At 47.3% G+C, this 17,926-nt stretch overlaps 1 long non-coding RNA gene across 1 annotated transcript; it reads left to right on the forward strand.

Moving 5' to 3' along the window:
- The first annotated feature begins 7,070 nt into the window (after nt 1-7,070).
- Nucleotides 7,071-7,877, forward strand: LOC120974788 (uncharacterized). Its single transcript, XR_005770123.2, has 2 exons — nt 7,071-7,391; nt 7,530-7,877. It is a non-coding gene; the product is annotated as an uncharacterized lncRNA (long non-coding RNA).
- The last annotated feature ends 10,049 nt before the right edge of the window (nt 7,878-17,926 follow it).

Consider the following 17,926-nt stretch of genomic DNA (forward strand, 5'->3'; position numbering starts at 1 on the left):
TAGCGCTTCTGCCCGCGCTACTGATAGGCCTAAAACCCGCGCTGCTGCTAGGCTTTTCCTTAGTAGTGCAATGACACATATTTGGTGGTGTATATTGTCCACAATGTATATTTTGATATATATTCCAATAACTCCTATGCGTCCCCTGGCTAATGAAACGTAGTATTAACGCCATGGTATACCAAAAACAAGAAGGCATTTAATAACCAGTTGTCCACAACGTATATTTTGGTATATATTCCAATAACTCTTATGATAGTATATTAATGTCTTGGTATATCAAGAACAAGAAGGCATTTCATAACCAGTTGTCCACAACATATATTTTGGTATATATATTCCACCAACTGTCATGATAGCATTAATTGAAATGAGTTAACCATGCATATAGATATAAAAGATGAAAAACTACATTGGATTCTCCAATATTTTCTTTTTGAAATTGAGACTCTCCGTGATTTGATAGTGCCTCTATATAATACCACAATAAGGACTCAAATAAAACGAGGAGCATCAACCTTAGGGAATATATAGCAAGAGGAGGAAAAAGAAATAGGTACCCACAATTCTGATGGCGCTTATCAAGAACAACACAAACGCCCTGTGCTTGGTAATTCTTTTGATGTCTACCACTCTGTTGCCATGCGAGGCAACTGGGAGAAACAAAGGTAGACTCATCTATTTAGACCAGTCAAATTTTGTACAAATATACACCTTAGTTTTTGAGACATTCTCGAGTAACTTGTGTAATTTATGATACATTACTAATCCGAAATGGGATGCAATACTTCTTTCGGCATAGGTACAACTGCATTGATTGATGTGTGCAAACCTGAACGGTTATGCGAGAACCCGATAGGATACAATGTTACCTTGTGTAAGGTTTCATGCGAATGGTCTGGCTACAGTTTCTACAACAGCTATTGTGAGAAGGGCAAATGCTGCTGCGCATCCTAGGGAATTAAAGGATGTGCCAAAACGCCATGCTTGGAAGATATGGTGAAGTTCAATAAACAATAAAAGTTAGTTTTGACATGACTGTGCAACTTCATGATTTCATCAATATAGATGCTATCCAAGTTATTTTGATATCAAAAACCGTGTTTCAAAGTCACCAAGGAAACAAGGGATGACTAATTCGTGTCACTCTCTCCTTACCAAAATCGGTTTTCTCGCTCTCAAGATCCAAGTCCCCTTTGCCAAGCGCGGCCACACCGACAACTTTGAATTAGCAAAACTGTTTTTAATTTCAAAATAACATGAATTAGCAGAACAGTTTTCATATCAAAATATGTTGAATTGGCAAAAGCGTTTCATATCAAAATAATAACTTAATAATGCTCATTGATCATGCGGGTGCAGGAGGCCTGGAAGATCCTCCTGCACCTCCTTGCTGGCGATGAGCTAACTCTCTTCCAAGACCAAGGCCATAATGCTTAATGCTTAATTACTTTATTCGCTAGTAGCCTCGCCGTCAGTGAGGAGGGCGGCCCGCGGCTCGCTCGGCCGTGGCTGGCCGCTGGACCACATGTGATCGGTCGCGAACACATGCGTACTTGTCAGGTGTATTTTTTTTTCATAAAAGGAATATATTAATATCGTAAAGATATCAATTACATCCGTCCTCTCTATCGATAAGATGTCCAAAAATTCAAGGATACACACAACCAAAAAAATAAAAATAAAAACAGAAGAAAGAAAAAAAAGACCCCGCCACGGTGAACAATCGCTAGCAGCAGCAGCACTCTAACCATCACCAAAGACAACACCCGGAATACAAAAAAGGTTCTTCAAAAACAACGCGTCCAAGAAGAAAACAATGCCTCCTGCACCCTCCGATTGAAACCTTGGGTTTTCACCCCGGAGAAAGTTCGAGTTCATTCAAAAACAATGCCTTCAACAAGGCCATTGCCAGGTACAAACAATAAAGGCCAGACCTTGGGTTTTCACCCTGAGAATCAATACTCGATACTCGAGGAGCACCATAAAAAATGCAATCCTCCAGTGTTGCTGCCCCCGCTTGCCGAGGCCGCTGAAACAAGTCACCACACACCTGGCACACAATCTTCATCGCATTCAAAATACCCTTCCACCGAAGCTTCAAGACCTCCAATCGCAGCCGTCATGACTTACCCCACCTCTATCAATGCCTTGAGAATCTTGACTTAGACATGTCCCATGACACTCAAAAGAAAGCGAAGCTTCGCGCCGCGCACTCTTAAGGCCGTGTTGGCTGAAAATATGAGCGCGCGCGACCAAAGCATTCAGTAAACCTTTTGCAAAAAGCACTGATCAAGTGAATTAGCCCGTTTAACCACTTTCTGACAAGTGGGGCCGGAATATAAGGAGTTGATTTGGCAACAAATTGACATATACCTTCCTGGATCTAAAAAAAGCAATCAAGCCCCTCCCCCTCCCCCACGGAGGGCATCTCCTTCCTCACTCCACCCTCGCCGGGAATGGTCATGGCGCTGCGCGCCTGTACGAGCTCATAACCGGCGTGTACAGGGGAGCTTGTTCCCGGCGGTTGCGGCTAATGGCCGGCGGCGGATCCGGCTTTTGCTAGCGTCCTGGAGAGAGAGAGAGGGGGAGCTGCGTGAGAGACAGGGGAGGAAGGAGAGGGAGAGGGGGCTGCGGTGGTGCTCGATGAACTGGCGGCGGTGAGCTGCGGGGAAGTCCGGTCGGAGCGGCGCGAGGCTCGGTGGCGCGTGCGCACGGGGCTGCGGGGCTCTCCTGCGGGCGTGGACGCTCCGCTGCGGCTACGCGAGCAAGGGCAGAGTGGGATGTAGGAGGAGGGGAGGAGGCACCGAAGCGCATGGAGGTTGGCCCGCATCCACGGCGTCGAGCGGCGCTGGGCTTCCCTGGTAGAAGACCGAGGCGTGGCCACAGCATCCCTGCGGGCGCCGCCGTGGCTTGAAGGCCGAGCTCCCGGCGGCCGCCTCTGCGCAGTCCACGCCGTGGACGCTGCACAGGAGCTACGGCTCCCCGACGACGACGGTGCGCTGCTGGCCCTCGTGGTTGCGAAGATGGCCGCCGGCCGGTGTGCCCACCCGCTGCCACACAGACTCCTCCTCGTCTCCGCGACCGCCCGGTCGGCGGGCGTCTTCTGGTGGCGGCGACAGGAGCCGGGCTCTGCCGGGCATGGTCCAGGGGGCTGATTGCTTTTTTTAAAATCTACTAGGGGTCTGTGTGTGATTATTTTGCCAAGTCAGCTCCTTACAGTCTGGCCCCACATGTCAGAAAGTGATTAAATGGGCTAAATCACCTGTTAAGTGCTTTTTGCAAAAGGTTTCCTGAATGCGCGGTGATTTTTGTAAATGATTAACGACCTGGTGTTTTTTTACAGATGAAGCCCCAAATGTGGTGATTTTTTACAATTTACTCGTGAGAAGAGCGTGCCTCCCAGGTCCTAGCCCCGGCTGATGGAAGGCATCCAGTTCTCTCGCCATGCCCACCACACCATGGGGTGAAGAACCAACATGCGGCGGCGCAGGACACCCCAGCCAGTGCTCAGGGACTAAGCAGTAGCAACGACCACCGAAGAGGCGAGATCCATTCGTAGGGATGCCCGGATCTATTGACCAGCCCGCTGGATCCATGATGGCTACGTTGGAGGATGGGGCAGCGAAGGCGGACCGGAGTTGGGGAGGAGAGGGGATGTACGGGGAGGAAGATCCCAGCGACGGGGAAGTCCCGCCGCCGCCGCACGGTCGCTGGCGACAGCAGCGAGGAGGGAAGAGCAGAGGCGGCTTCGAGCGCTAGGGTTCTTCGCCCCTGGTGTCGCCCTGGAGCGACACGGGAGGCAGTCCAATCTCACCAACTTGCCAAGTGTATGACGAAAGAAGTTCATGTGGAATTAATCTGCTATTACGTATTACTTCCGTTCTAAAATTCTTGTCTTAGATTTGTTTAGGTACGGATGTATCTTTTTTTGCATGGTAATACGTGTCTCATTCATATCATAAAGAATAAAGTACAAGTCACATAAAAACCTACATGACAAAACTGAAAAGATAGCAGAACATCTCTGAGCTTGACACCAACGCGTGTCACCTGCCTCTGGCACTGCCATAGCAGCCGCCTAAGAACAGAATAACGGATCACCTCCTGACCCGAGCTCGACGCGGATGTATCTAACACTAAAACATGACTAGATAAATTTGTATCGATACAAATTTAAGACAAGAATTTTGGGATGGAGGAAGTACTTATCTTGCGGGGTCTATTATCTCTACTACTTAAAAAGAACGTAAGGTTACCGTTTCACCTTTCTTCCCACCACCCCTTCGTCACAAGGTAACGTACTAGAATATTTATATCCCGTTGCAATGCACCATCTAAGAAAAGAATGACGGATCACCTCCTCACCTGAGCTCGACACGGATGTATCTAACACAAAAACATGACTAGATACATTTGTATCGATACAAATTTAAGACAAGAATTTTGAGATGGAGGAAGTACTTATCCTATATACGTAAGAAGTTTTTTTTGTGGGGTCTATTATCTTTACTACTTAAAAAGAATGTAAGGTTCTCATTTCACCTTTTTTCCCACCACTCATTCGTCACAAGGTAACGTACTAGAGTATTTATATCCCTTTGCAACACAGAGGCATTGTTCTAGTTTATATAAAAAACGTATTGACTTGGCCCGAAAAATCATTAGTCCTATCAAGAACCGAACCATCAACCACCACTTTTCGTACTTTATGGCGCGGCGAGCCCAGCTAGACTTGGTGTTGGTAATAATTTAGAGTTGCTTATGTACACAAGCAGATCAAGGTCAATGTCCTGGCAAGGACATACTTTCTGGTTCTAGCATGAGTCCCTTCATGCTTCTTTCTGTAAAATGCACCTGATCATCAATAAAGTTTTCTTATGTTCAAAGAATAATAATAATAATTTAGAGTTTTCTTTTTAATATAATCAGTGCCACCTCGTTGCGCACAATCCTCAAGACGTTTCTTCGCGTGGATGGTTCTCCCGTGCCTGGGCCCCAGATCGTGTTATGGCCCAGCGAGCATGCCTAGCCCTCCACTTGCGTTATGGCCCATTGAAGCTTATTTTTTTCTCTCCAATTATATTTAACAGCCTCAATGTTCTAAAAAAAAGTTGGTATTCCTAAAAAAAATTAACAGCTGGTGCCTCCCACGATAGATTCCTAAATAACGATGAAGGTAGGCAAGAAAAATGGTAGCCGGCAGAAATCCCACGCGTATCCTCTTGTTCCTGCCCGATGAAACCCTAGCCGCTCCTCCTAGAGGCTCCTTCCTGAGTTTCTGTCAAGTCGCTGTTGTTGTCTTCGTCGCCACCGCCATAGCCACCACAACGGCAGCGCGCAAACTTCACCGACTTTGATGGTGGCCTCGAACCTCCATGTTGTGCCTAGTACATTCCAATAACTGTTATGATAGTATTAATTGACATGAGTTGACCATGCATATAGATATAAAGGATGAAAAAACTACATTGGGTTCTCCAATATTTTCTTTCTGAAATTGAGACTCACCAAGATTTGATAGTGCCTCTATATAATACCACAATAAGGAGTCAAATAAAACGAGGAGCATCAACCTTAAATGCCACAGGCATTTTTTTAAATGCTATCAATAGTTTTTAAAAATTACACCAACAAATTTTTTAAACAACGTATTTTTTATCAGTTTTGTTGTTTTTGAAATATATATATTTATGTTTTGAAATATATATATATATTGAATATTTTTAAAAATATTAAAAAGAGAAAAGAATAAAAAACAGAAGAAAAAAGAAATTAACCTGCATGAAGGTACTTGGGCAGCCTCACTTGTAGCGACAATGAGGCGAGATACAACGGCGCTCGACAACGCTGGTTATGCCACCACATGCCATGGGCCAGGCCCATTAGATGTTCTGGGCTAATTAGTTAGTAGGGGGGCTTCGATCAGAAATAAATGGGGTCATCGTCTACTTCGGTGCCCAATTCCTATTTTGCGCTTGTAGCGCCGTTTATAGTGTTCTATTACAATGCGCACAGTCCCTGTATGTGTTCGATTTAGTGGGCCGATGCGTATAAGGCGCGAGCGGGACACTCCCTTCCCTAGTTTTGTGAAACTCTGAGAAGCTTTCTGGTCATGTTTTAGGAAGCGTTTGGATGCTTCCGGGAGGTTTTCCCTTTTTATCCCTTTGGACCGGTTTTCATTCAGTTTTTCTTTTCTATTTAGATCTTTTTTTTCAAATGAGCAAACTATTTTGAAATTCACAAAAAAATCAAATTCATGTTTTTCCAAATTTATGAAGCTTTTTTCCAAAACCCTTCAATTTATGAAATCCATGACTTTTTTCCAAATCTATGAACTTTTTAAAATGCATGAATTTTTTCAAATGTTAGAGATTTTTTCCAAATTCATGAACTTATTTATTACAGTGATGCAGTTTAAAAAATTATGTTTCTTTCAAAATCGATGAACTTTTTTAAAAACTAAACTTTTTTTCAAATCTATGATTTCTTTCAAATCCACTTTTATTCTAATTTTCTTTTTTATGAATTTCCCAATTCATTTTATTATTGAGAGCATGGCAATTTTTTGTTTTCGATGATGGCAACTTCCAGTGTTATTCCTATTGGTTTTTGAAAATGAAAATATAAAGCATGTCAAATTTGTTAATGGGCCAACATTATTATTTTGGGTCAACACTTCTTTTATTAATATAGAAACTTGTGAATTTTCTGTTTTTGTTTTAGGCTAAAACTGATTTTACACTGGTGGTGAGTGGGTTGTGGTTGGCCACTTTTTTTGGGCCTGGGGTCACACTCGCAAAAGTCGCCAGGGAATTGGTTCTTTCAATCGAGCCAACTCCAACGATTTCGCTCGAGGCAACCCCTAGCTAATGTCCCCCAACTAATGGGGTCCTAGTATTAATGTCTTGGTATATACCAAAAACAAAGAGGCATTTAATAGCTAGTTGTCGACAACCTATATTTTGGTATATATATTCCAATAACTTTTATGATAGTATTAATGTCTTGGTATATAAAGAACAAGTAGGCATTTAATAACAAGTTGTTGACAGGATATATTTGGGTATATTCCAGTAACTCTTATAATAGTAGTTTGACTATGCATATAGATACAAAGGATGACAACACTAACATTGGATCCTCCATCATTTTCTTTCTGAAATGAAGATGCTCCGAGATTAGATAGTGCCTCTATATAATACCACAATAAGGACTCAAATAGAACGAGCAACATCAACCTCAAGGAATATCTTGCAAGGGAGGAAAAGAAAAATAGGCACCCACACTTCTGATGGCGCTTATCAAGAACAACACAAATGCCCTGTGCTTGCTAATTCTTCTGATGTCTACCACTTTGTTTCCATGCGAGGCAACTGGGAGAAACAAAGGTACACTCATTTGTTTAGACCAGTCAAATTTTGTATAAATATACGCAGACCATAGTTTTTTAGACATTCTTGAGTAACTCATGTAATTTATACTACATTACTAATCCGAAATGGAATGCAATACTACTTTCGGCGTAGGTACAACTGCATTGATTGATGTGTGCAAACCTGACCGGTTATGCGAGAACCCGATAGGATACAATGTTACCTTGTGTAAGGTTTCATGCGAATGGTCTGGCTATAGTTTCGACAACAGCTACTGTGAAAAGGGTAATTGCTGCTGCGCATCCTAAGGGATTAAGCGAGGTGCCAAAATGCCATGCTTGGAAGATATGGTGAATTTCAATAAACAATAAAAGTTAGTTTTGGCACGACTGTGCAACTTCATGTTCATCAATATGAATGCTATCCAAGTTATTTTGATATCAAAAACTGTGTTTCAAATGTCGCCAAGGAAATTGGGGTCGACTAATTTCTGTGTCACTCTCTCCTTTGTGTTTACAATCCCTCTTTTCAAAATCGGTTTTCTCCCTCTTAAGATCCAGGAACCTTTGCCAAGCGCGGCGACACTGACGACTTTGAATTAGCAAAACCGTTCTTATTATCAAAATAACTTGAATTAGCAAAATCGTTTTCATATAAAATTAACTTGAAGGATTAGCAAAACCGTTTCCTATCTAAATAAGTTGAATAGTGTCCTCATTAATCATGTGGGTGCAAGCCTGGAAGGTCTTCATCAAGTGCTGCTTTGCTGGCGATGAGCTAGCTCTCTTCCAAGACTAGTCTGATAAGAAGCTAGCCATCAGTAGTCTGATTGCTAGTGGTTGCCTTGCTAGCACTGCACAATGAAGATCGTTTGAGTTCATCAATTAGTCCGTCGACGTACATGCATTGATTGAGTTTTAGCACCACATCGCCTAATCAAGGCAAACCGGATCTCTTTATATTCTGCTTCCTAGACATTGTGGTCACCACGTGAGACATGTGGTAAGCAATCCAAACTATTTATGAACAAACAAATCGGTCTTGTTTCAACATACTACCACTCCAACATGGTGTGCTTGCTTTTTTTTTTCTTTTTTTTTACTCGAGGCATCTAGTAACGCAGCAAGGCCTGCAAGTTGCAGGGACAACTAGCTTGCTAACGAATGCCTACAAATCGCCTTCTGTAAATTTTGGCCAGCTGTATGCACACATTAATAAACAGCAAAATGGGGCTGCCTACGTCACGGCTCAGACTTGATGTTGTCATCCGTCCGATCATGTTCACAGACAGCTGAGATCTCCTGTTCGTCCTGCAATCAACTTCAGCCTTTGATACCTATACTAGGGCAAACAATATGCAGGCAGGTTTGGTTTGTTTTTTCTTTTTTCTAATTTTTAACTTTCATGAAGTTTTTTCCTTTTCTAAATCGTCAACTTCTCAGAATTAGTGAACTTTTTCAACTTCATGAATTTTTAGGCTGTGAACTATTTTTAAACTAGCTAACTTTCCTTCAGACATTTTGAACTTTTTTCAAATTTCATCAGCAGTGTTTTTTTGAATTCGTGAACTTTTTAAAAAATTGATGAACTTTTTAAAATTTCATGAACTTTTTTCCCCAAATTCGCGAACTTTTTAATTTTGCCACGAAACCCTGCCACTGACGCTCTTGACCCAAAGCCTGCATACAAACTCATCGACAACTACCTTTTCAAGTCATCGTGCAGTGAAATTTTCTTGTACCCAAACCAATATAAACAACTTTGATTCATAAACCTTTCTCAAAAGGGGTCTCGATATATGACCTCCCATTGTAAATTTTGCCACGAAAACCCTGCCACTGACGCTCTTAACCCAAAGCCTACATACAAACTCATCGATAACTAAGTTTTCAAGCCACCATGCAGTGGATTTTTTCTACCCAAACCATTATAAACAACTTTGATTCACAAACTTTTTTCAAAATATGTCTCGATATATGACATCCCATTGTGAATTTTGCCATGGAACCCATGCTACTGACACTCTCGACCCAAAGCCTGCATACAAACTCTTCGATAACTAACTTTTCAAACCACCGTGCAGTACAATTTTCTTGTATACAAACAATTATAAACAACTTTCGTTCACAAACTTTTCTCAAAATAGGTCTCCATATATGACTTCCCACCGTGATTTGAGCCATGAAACCAAGCCACTAATGCTCTCGATCCAAAGCCTGCATACAAACCCGTTGATAACTACCTTTTCAAGCCACCGTGCAGTGTAATTTTCTTCTACACAAACCATTATAAACAACTTCCATTCACAAACTTTTCTCAAAATAGGTTTCCATATATGACCTCCCATTGTGAATTTTGCCCCGAAAACCCTGCCACTTATGCTCTCGACCCAAATCCTGCATAAAAACTCATCGATAACTACCTTCTTAGGCCACTATGCAGTGGGGTTTTCTTCTACCAAAACTATTATAAACAATTGTGGTTCAATTTTTTTTTCTCAAAATAGGTCTTCATATATGACCTCCCATTGTGAATTTGTCGCGAAACCCTGCCACTGACGCTCTCGACTTAAAGCATGCATACAAACTCATCGATTTTGGTTTCACCACATTAATTTTCCTATGTGGGACTAAACCTAACATTCTACCCATCACACATCGGGTGAGATGGGCTCCCCCGTCATGGAGATGTTACATGGGCTCTTGACGCCGAGCACTTCCCGACGATACGGAGTCCTCCAGTTACTAGGAGATCAGTTACGAGGCTCTGATACTACTTGTTAGAGCGCGCAGCGAGCAGTCCAGCCCAGGTCGCCACTACATGAGCCAGTCCCCTACCAGCCCAGGTCCACTGGAGCCCACAACCAAACAAGGTCTTAGGCCTAACTAAACCCAAAAGACCAGCCTAATGGGTGAGGTTTGCCTCTGAAGGAAATATGCCCTAGAGGCAACAATAAAGTTGTTATTTATATTTCCTTATATTATGTTAAATGTTTATTATTCATGCAAGAATTGTATTAACCGAAAACTTGATACATGTGTGAATACATAGACAAAACAAAGTGTCCCTAGTATGCCTCTACTTGACTAGCTCGTTAATCAAAGATGGTTAAAGTTTCCTGACCATAGACATGTGTTGTCATTTGATGAGCGAGATCACATCATTAGGAGAATGATGTGATGGACAAGACCCATCCGTTAGCTTAGCATAATGATCGTTAAGTTTTATTGCTATTGCTTTCTTCATGACTTATACATATTCCTTTGACTATGAGATTATGCAACTCCCGAATACCGGAGGAACACCTTGTGTGCTATCAAACGTCACAACGTAACTGGATGATTATAAAGATGCTCTACAGGTGTCTCCAAAGGTGTTTATTGGGTTGGCATATATCGAAATTAGGATTTGTCGCTCCGAGTATCGGAGAGGTATCTCTGGGCCCTCTCGGTAATGCACATCATGATAAGCCTTGCAAGAAATGTGACTAATGAGTTAGTTACGTGATGATACATTACGGAACGAGTAAAGAGACTTGCCGGTAACGAGATTGAACTAGGTATGAAGATACCTGTCGGTGTACAAAAGTAGGGGCTCTCATTTTTACCCCTTTACTTGTGCACGGGCAGTCGAAGCCGCGCCCACGGCTACACTAAGCAGGAAAGAGGAGGGAAGCCGAAGGCACAAGGCGACCAGAGGCAACGCCGAGGCCAAGAAACACAAAAGGGCAAAGGGGTCTTGCCGGGGCGGCCTCCGCGACCCCGACAAGAGCCTTGCCAGGGCAGCTTGCCCAACACCAGCAGAGCGAGCCACCCTTGAGCTCAAGGGTTCCAACGCCGCCAACGACCACATTGGAACCAAGGCTCGGGAGGCACTTCCGTGGTGGCATGCAGATCTTTGTCAAGATCATGAACATACGAGATCAGATGAGGACCAGAAGACGACGATCCTCGGCGGGATCCTAGCCGAGGAAATCCACGAGACCCCCGGCAAGACGCTTGCCGGGGAAGACCACGATGCCGCGGCAAGACCCTTGCCCGGGCCCCGGAAAGGCCCTTGCCGGAGACACCTACGAGGCAGCAGCAAGGCCCGCGTCTGCCAAGACTCCACCGTCGTCCCCATGCAGCTGCCAGCTCAACCAGCCGGGCAAGCACTTGCATGGCGACGAGCGGCCTCCACGACCGACTCAATAAGCACCTGCGTGGTGGAATGCAAATCTTCGTGAAGGCTCCACCACCGCGCCAGCCCAGCAGCCAGCCAACGTGGCGCCACGACGCCTCGTCAGCTCGGACGCGTGTCGAAGCCAGGCAAGGTGGCGATAGCTGGGACGAGCTTCCTTGCCGTCCCCAATAAAGCGAGAGGGGCACGTCGGCAGCGCATTAAATGCATTTGTCCGACGGTGCCAGAGGATAGACTCATCCACTGTACACCTTTCCACCTCCTGTGTGCCACTGTGGCAACCCCTTTTGTCTATAAAAGGAGGCCCGAGGCGACCAGGAGAAGGATTCGGATCTTTTGGGGAAGTTACACCCCGTAGCTACTCAAGAACACAAGAACACTCAAATACATACACCAAAGCAGGACTAGGGTTTTACGCATCCTCGCGGCCCGAACCTGGGTAAACGATCTGTGTGCTTCCTGTCAGACCCGCTCTTTGCACAACCCCGCGCCCGCCAACCGTAGAAGGAATCCCAGTGATTCCATAGGTGTCGTTTCCCCGACATCTTTGGCGCGCCAGGTAGGGGGCGCAGTTGTGAAAATCCGGTCTAGCGGGTAGCCTAGCAGTTCTTCATCGCCATGGCTCCTGCTACCTCTTGAGCATGCGTTGGTTTTCCCTTGAAGAGGAAAGGGTGATGCAGCAAAGTAGCGTAAGTATTTCCCTCAGTTTTTGAGAACCAAGGTATCAATCCAGTAGGAGGCCACACGCAAGTCCCACGTACCTACACAAACAAACAAGAACCTCGCAACCAACGCGATAAAGGGGTTGTCAATCCCTTCACGGCCACTTGCAAAAGTGAGATCTGATAAAGATAGTAAAGTAAATATTTTTGGTATTTTTGTTGTATAGATTGGAAAGTAAAGATTGCAAAATAAAGTAAGACGGAAATAGTAGATTGGAAACTTATATGATGGAAAATAGACCCTGGGGCCATAGGTTTCACTAGTGGCTTCTCTCAAGATAGCATAAGTATTACGGTGGGTGAACAAATTACTGTCGAGCAATTGATAGAATTGAGCATAATTATGAGAATATCTAGGCATGATCATGTATATAGGCATCACGTCTGTGACAAGTAGACTGACTCCTTCCTGCATCTACTACTATTACTCCACACATCAACCGCTATCCACCATGCATCTAGAGTATTAAGTTCATAAGAACAGAGTAACACCTTAAGCAAGATGACATGATGTAGAGGGATAAACTCATGCAATATGATATAACCCCACCTTTTTATCCTCGATGGCAACAATACAATACGTGTCCTTTCCCCTACTGTCACTGGGATTGAGCACCGCAAGATTGAACCCAAAGCTAAGCACTTCTCCCATTGCAAGAAAGATCAATCTAGTAGGCCAAACCAAACTGATAATTCAAAGAGACTTGCAAAGATAACCAATCATACATAAAAGAATTCAGAGAAGATTCAAATATTGTTCATAGATAATCTTGATCATAAACCCACAATTCATTGGATCTCGACAAACACACCGCAAAAGAATTACATTGAATAGGTCTCCAAGAAGATCGAGGAGAACATTGTATTGAGATCCAAAGAGAGAGAAGAAGCCAATAACTATGGACCCGAAGGTCTATGGTAAACTACTCACACATCATCGGAGAGGCTTGGGAGTTGATGTAGAAGCCCTCCGTGGTCGATTCCCCCTCCGGCGGAGCGCCGAAAAAGGCCCCAAGATGGGATCTCACGGGTATAGAAGGTTGCAGCGGTGGAATTAGGTTTTCGTGGTCCTCTATGATGTTTTCGGGGTACTTAGGTATATATAGGAGGAAGAAGTAGGTCGGTGGAGCTACGAGGGGCCCACGAGGGGGGAGGGCGCGCCCCCTGCCTCGTGGCCTCCTTGTTTCTTTCTTGACGTCTACTCCAAGTCTCCTGGACCACGTTTGTTCCAAAAATCACGCTCCCGAAGGTTTCATTCCGTTTGGACTCCGTTTGGTATTCCTTTTCTGCGAAACACTAAAATAGGCAAAAAAACTACAATTTGCACTGGGCCTTGGGTTAATAGGTTAGTCCAAAAATAATATAAAATTGTATAGTAAAGCCCATTAAACATCCAAAACGGATAATATAATAGCATGGAACAATAAAAAATTACAGATACGTTGGAGACGTATCAGCTCCCAAGAAGAAGACGATCACGGTGATCTGTTCATCCGAAGCCGGACGAACCCGTACCGGTGCGGACGAGCAGCGGGCCGGTCGCGGACAGGACCCGAGGCGCAGCCCGCGAGCACCAACATCGCTCTGGCAGTCAGAGCCTGGCGAGCAGCGTCGTTCGTGCGCAAGACGACGGGCTGCACGTCGCCAAACCCGAAGACGGAGCTCCCCCCCCCCCCCCCCCCGCAGGAGGCGCGGGGCCCTCCAGGGGTGGCGCCGTGCCACCTACGGGCAGCGCAGCAACCTCCAAGACGCCTACGCAGGCGCCCACAGCGCGCTCTTCCCAGGGTGTGCGCGACGAGCAGCGTCACCACGTTGGTGACCCCGGACGCCGCCGTGGGAAGAGTCTTGTGCGTCATTCGTGGGACGAAGGAGGCTAGCATGCCCGCCGAAGTGCTAGCGAAAATGGCACTTGGCCGCCAGGCCGTGATAGAGCTCCTTGTAATGTGGTTAGAAGTCGGAGCGCGTCACGGTCCATGCAGCTTTCGCCGCCACCCACGCCAGCAGAAGCTTTGGCGTGCGCGCAGTTGCTCCTCGACTTCCCTCCTGCTGGGAAAAGCTCGACGAGTGGAGAGCCACCATCCGGAGCCTCGTCGGCGTCGCGAACAAAGACGAGCCACGGCCAGCGGGGCCCTCAGGCCGGCGCTTCGTCGAACCACCGCACGCCAGTGGTGGAGGGGCCGGGGGTGCTGCCGCCACGGTGTACTCTCCTCCTCCATGCCAGCCACCGCGGGTGTCGATCCGTCGTGATGACGCTTGCGATAACATTTCCATAGCGTCGTCCGACCCACGGACCCACCGCGACCAGCGCCAAGTTCTTCGGGAGCGAGCCCTTGAAGGCGCTCGAACCACCATCGAGCGCCGGCGCGACACACGCCACCAGTCAGATAAGTGAGCGGGGCCCGCTATGGACCACCCAACACCGGGAGGCTCCGACGGCCTACCTTACGAGGTGGGTTGCCCAGCCTTTACCCGTGAGCTGCGGCAGTTCCAGTGGCCGTCCCACCGCACGTTCAAGCCCAACGTCGGCGAGAAGTACAATGGCAAGACCCATCCGTCAGAGTTCCTCAGCATCTACACCATCACGATGCAAGACGCTGGAGCTCGTGACGACAAGGTGCTTGCCAATTACTTCCCGTTGGCCCTGAAACCCAATGTCATGTCTTGGTTGATGCACTTGCCGGCGGATTCCATTTCTTCTTGGTCGGATCTGTGTCGTGAGTTCGTTGGTGCCTTCACTGGAGGCCACCAAGCTCATGGCCAGGCGAGTGATTTGCATATCATTCCCCAGAAGGAAGGTGAAAACCCGCGCAAGTACATACAGAGGTTCAGCCGAGTGCAATACAACATCCCAGATGTTCATCCCGCCGCCGTGATCAGCGCATTCCATCAGAATGTGCGTAACTGCAAGATGCGTGAAGAGCTGGCGATGAACAAGGTCAAGGATGTGGCCGAACTTTACGTTCTGGCCGATAGATGCGCTCGAGCCGAAGAGGGGAGGAAGTACCCCGGCGAGGACGCCAGTGCGGAAACCGACTCTACTGACGAAGACACCGCCGCCCCGACGAAGAAGGGTCGGCGTCGCAACAGGAAACGCAAGGGCAAGGTCGTACTTGTCGTCGAGGGATCCGACGACACCGGCGCTGCCAAGAAGGCCAAGGCAGACGACCCTGACAAGGAGATTGCCAGGTGCGCCGCTTGCCGGGCCTTGGCGGCTGCTGACAAGCCAGGAGGCTCCGACAAGCAGTATTGCAAGATCCACCGCACCAAGGGCCACGACCTCCAGAACTGCCGACAAGTCGAGCTGCTTGCTGAAAAGCAAAAAACCGAGTATGAGAGGCGAGACAAGGAGAAGGGTCAGGATGGTGATAAAGGATCCGGCAAGAAGCGTGGCAGCCAAGGAGGCCGCGGCGGCAAGGATAACCAGCAAGAAAGGCCCACGAGGCCGCGACAAGAAGCAGGAAGACGATGATCATGACGAGGACGATGAGTCCGGCGAGCCTGAGTTCCAGAAAGCTACGGAGGCCATGTGCGTCGACGGTGGTGCCTCACTGCATACCTCTCACTACCAGCTCAAGCAGTGGGCGCGTGAGATCACAACATCGGAGCCATCATTCGACGCTCAGAAGCCACTGAAGTGGTCCAGCACGCCTACCATCTTTGACACCGAGGACCACCCTGATCACACAACTACGGTCGGGTGTTTGCCATTGTTGGTTTCACCAACGATACGCAACCTCAAGGTGACAAAGATGCTAGTTGACGGCGGGGCCGGTCTGAACTTGATCTCGCCCGTTGTGATCAAGAGGCTGCAAATTCCTGATGAGGACCTCGAGGAGACGGGCACGTTTCAAGGGGTCAACCCAGGAAGGAGCCAACCGAAGGGTAAGGTCACGCTGCCTGTGACGTTTGGAGGCGAGTTGAACTACAGGACGGAGAGGATTGTCTTCGATGTAGCCGAGATCCCCTTGCCCTACAATGGGATCCTCGGCCGCCCGGCACTAGCCAAGTTCATGGCGGCGTCGCATTACGCCTACAACACACTGAAGATGCCTGGGCCGATGACCATCATCACCATTCCCTGCAACTAGAAGGATGCGCTGATCTGCACCGACCTACTATGCCGGGAAGCAGTTGCAGCAACTGCCGCCAAGGCACTTGCTCCTGCCGCTGAAGCCCCGGGAGGGAAGAAGAAGACCGGCAAGACGTCTCGCACCCACTCCGGCAAGCGCATCTCTTCGGAGTGTTGTGCTACCGTCGAGGACGTGCCAGAGAGCTCCACCGGCAAGAGCAAGAAATCCAGAGCTGCACCGCCAGAGACCAAGAAGGTGTCCGTCAAGAGGATGGCACGGGAGGGGCTTTCACCATAAGCTCCACCCTTGACAGCAAATAGGAAGGCACGCTCATCACTTTCCTGCGGGCGAATGTCGATGTGTTTGCGTGGCAAGCATCCGACATCCCCGGCGTTCCCAGGGAGGTGATTGAGCACCACCTTGCAGTCTGTCCTCATGCGCGGCCCGTCAAGAAGAAGGTCAGGAAGCAGGCTTTGGAAAGGCAAGAGTTCATCACAGAGGAGATCAGGAAGTTGGAAGCGGCAGGCTTGGTGAGAGGAGTACTCCATCCGACGTGGTTGGCCAACCCGGTGGTGGCGCGCAAGGCAAATGGGAAGTGGAGGCTATGTATTGACTACACAGATATCAATAAGGCTTGTCCCAAGGACCCTTTCCCGTTGCCGCGCATCGACCAGATTGTTGACTCCACGGGGGTGTGATCTGTTATCATTCCTCGACGCCTACTCAGGATACCACCAGATCTTCATGACAAGAGAAGACGAAGAAAAGACAACATTCATCACCCCATGTGGTACATATTGTTTTTTACGGATGCCTTTCGGGTTGAAGAGTGCTGGCTCAACGTTTGCAAGAGCAGTCCAAATTGGTTTTGAGCCCCAGCGACATAGAAATATGGAAGCATATATGGATGACATAGTGGTCAAAACCAAGGACAGGGCAACACTTGTGCAAGACTTAGAAGAGACGTTTGCAAACCTGCGTAAGATCAACCTCAAGTTGAACCCTGAGAAGTGTGTCTTCGGCGTTCCGTCCGGCAAACTTCTCGGGTTCTTTGTGTCACAGCGTGGGATCGAGGCAAACCCAGACAAGATCAAGGCTATCGAGCAAATTGAGGGGCCCAAGCGGATCAAGGATGTGCGTCGGCTCACTGGCTGCGTTGCCGCAATGAGCAGATTCATCTCCAAGTCTGCCGAACGCGCCCTTCCCTTTTTGAAAATCTTGAAAAAGGCGAGACCAATGGAATGGACCCCAGAGGCCGAAGCAGTGCTACAGGATTTGAAGAAATACCTCGCCTCTACGCCGATACTAGTTGTGCCTAAACCACAAGATCCATTGCTGCTGTACCTAGCGGCAACAATCAAGTGGTCAGCGCCGCGCTAGTGGCACAGAGGGAGGTCGATGAAGAGGTAGTGGCAACGACAAGACTGGCAGATGGTGAGCCAGGGCCCCCCCGGCAGGGCCTGGTGCCGGCAAGGCAAGGCCCCCGGCAGAGCCTGACGCCATCAGGGAGGGGCCCGCGCAACCAAAAGAAGTGATGCAAAAGAAGAAGATGATGCAGCACCCAGTTTATTTTGTCAGC

The sequence above is a fragment of the Aegilops tauschii genome, chromosome 2 (assembly GCF_002575655.3).
Source record: "Aegilops tauschii subsp. strangulata cultivar AL8/78 chromosome 2, Aet v6.0, whole genome shotgun sequence".
NCBI lineage: Eukaryota > Viridiplantae > Streptophyta > Magnoliopsida > Poales > Poaceae > Aegilops > Aegilops tauschii.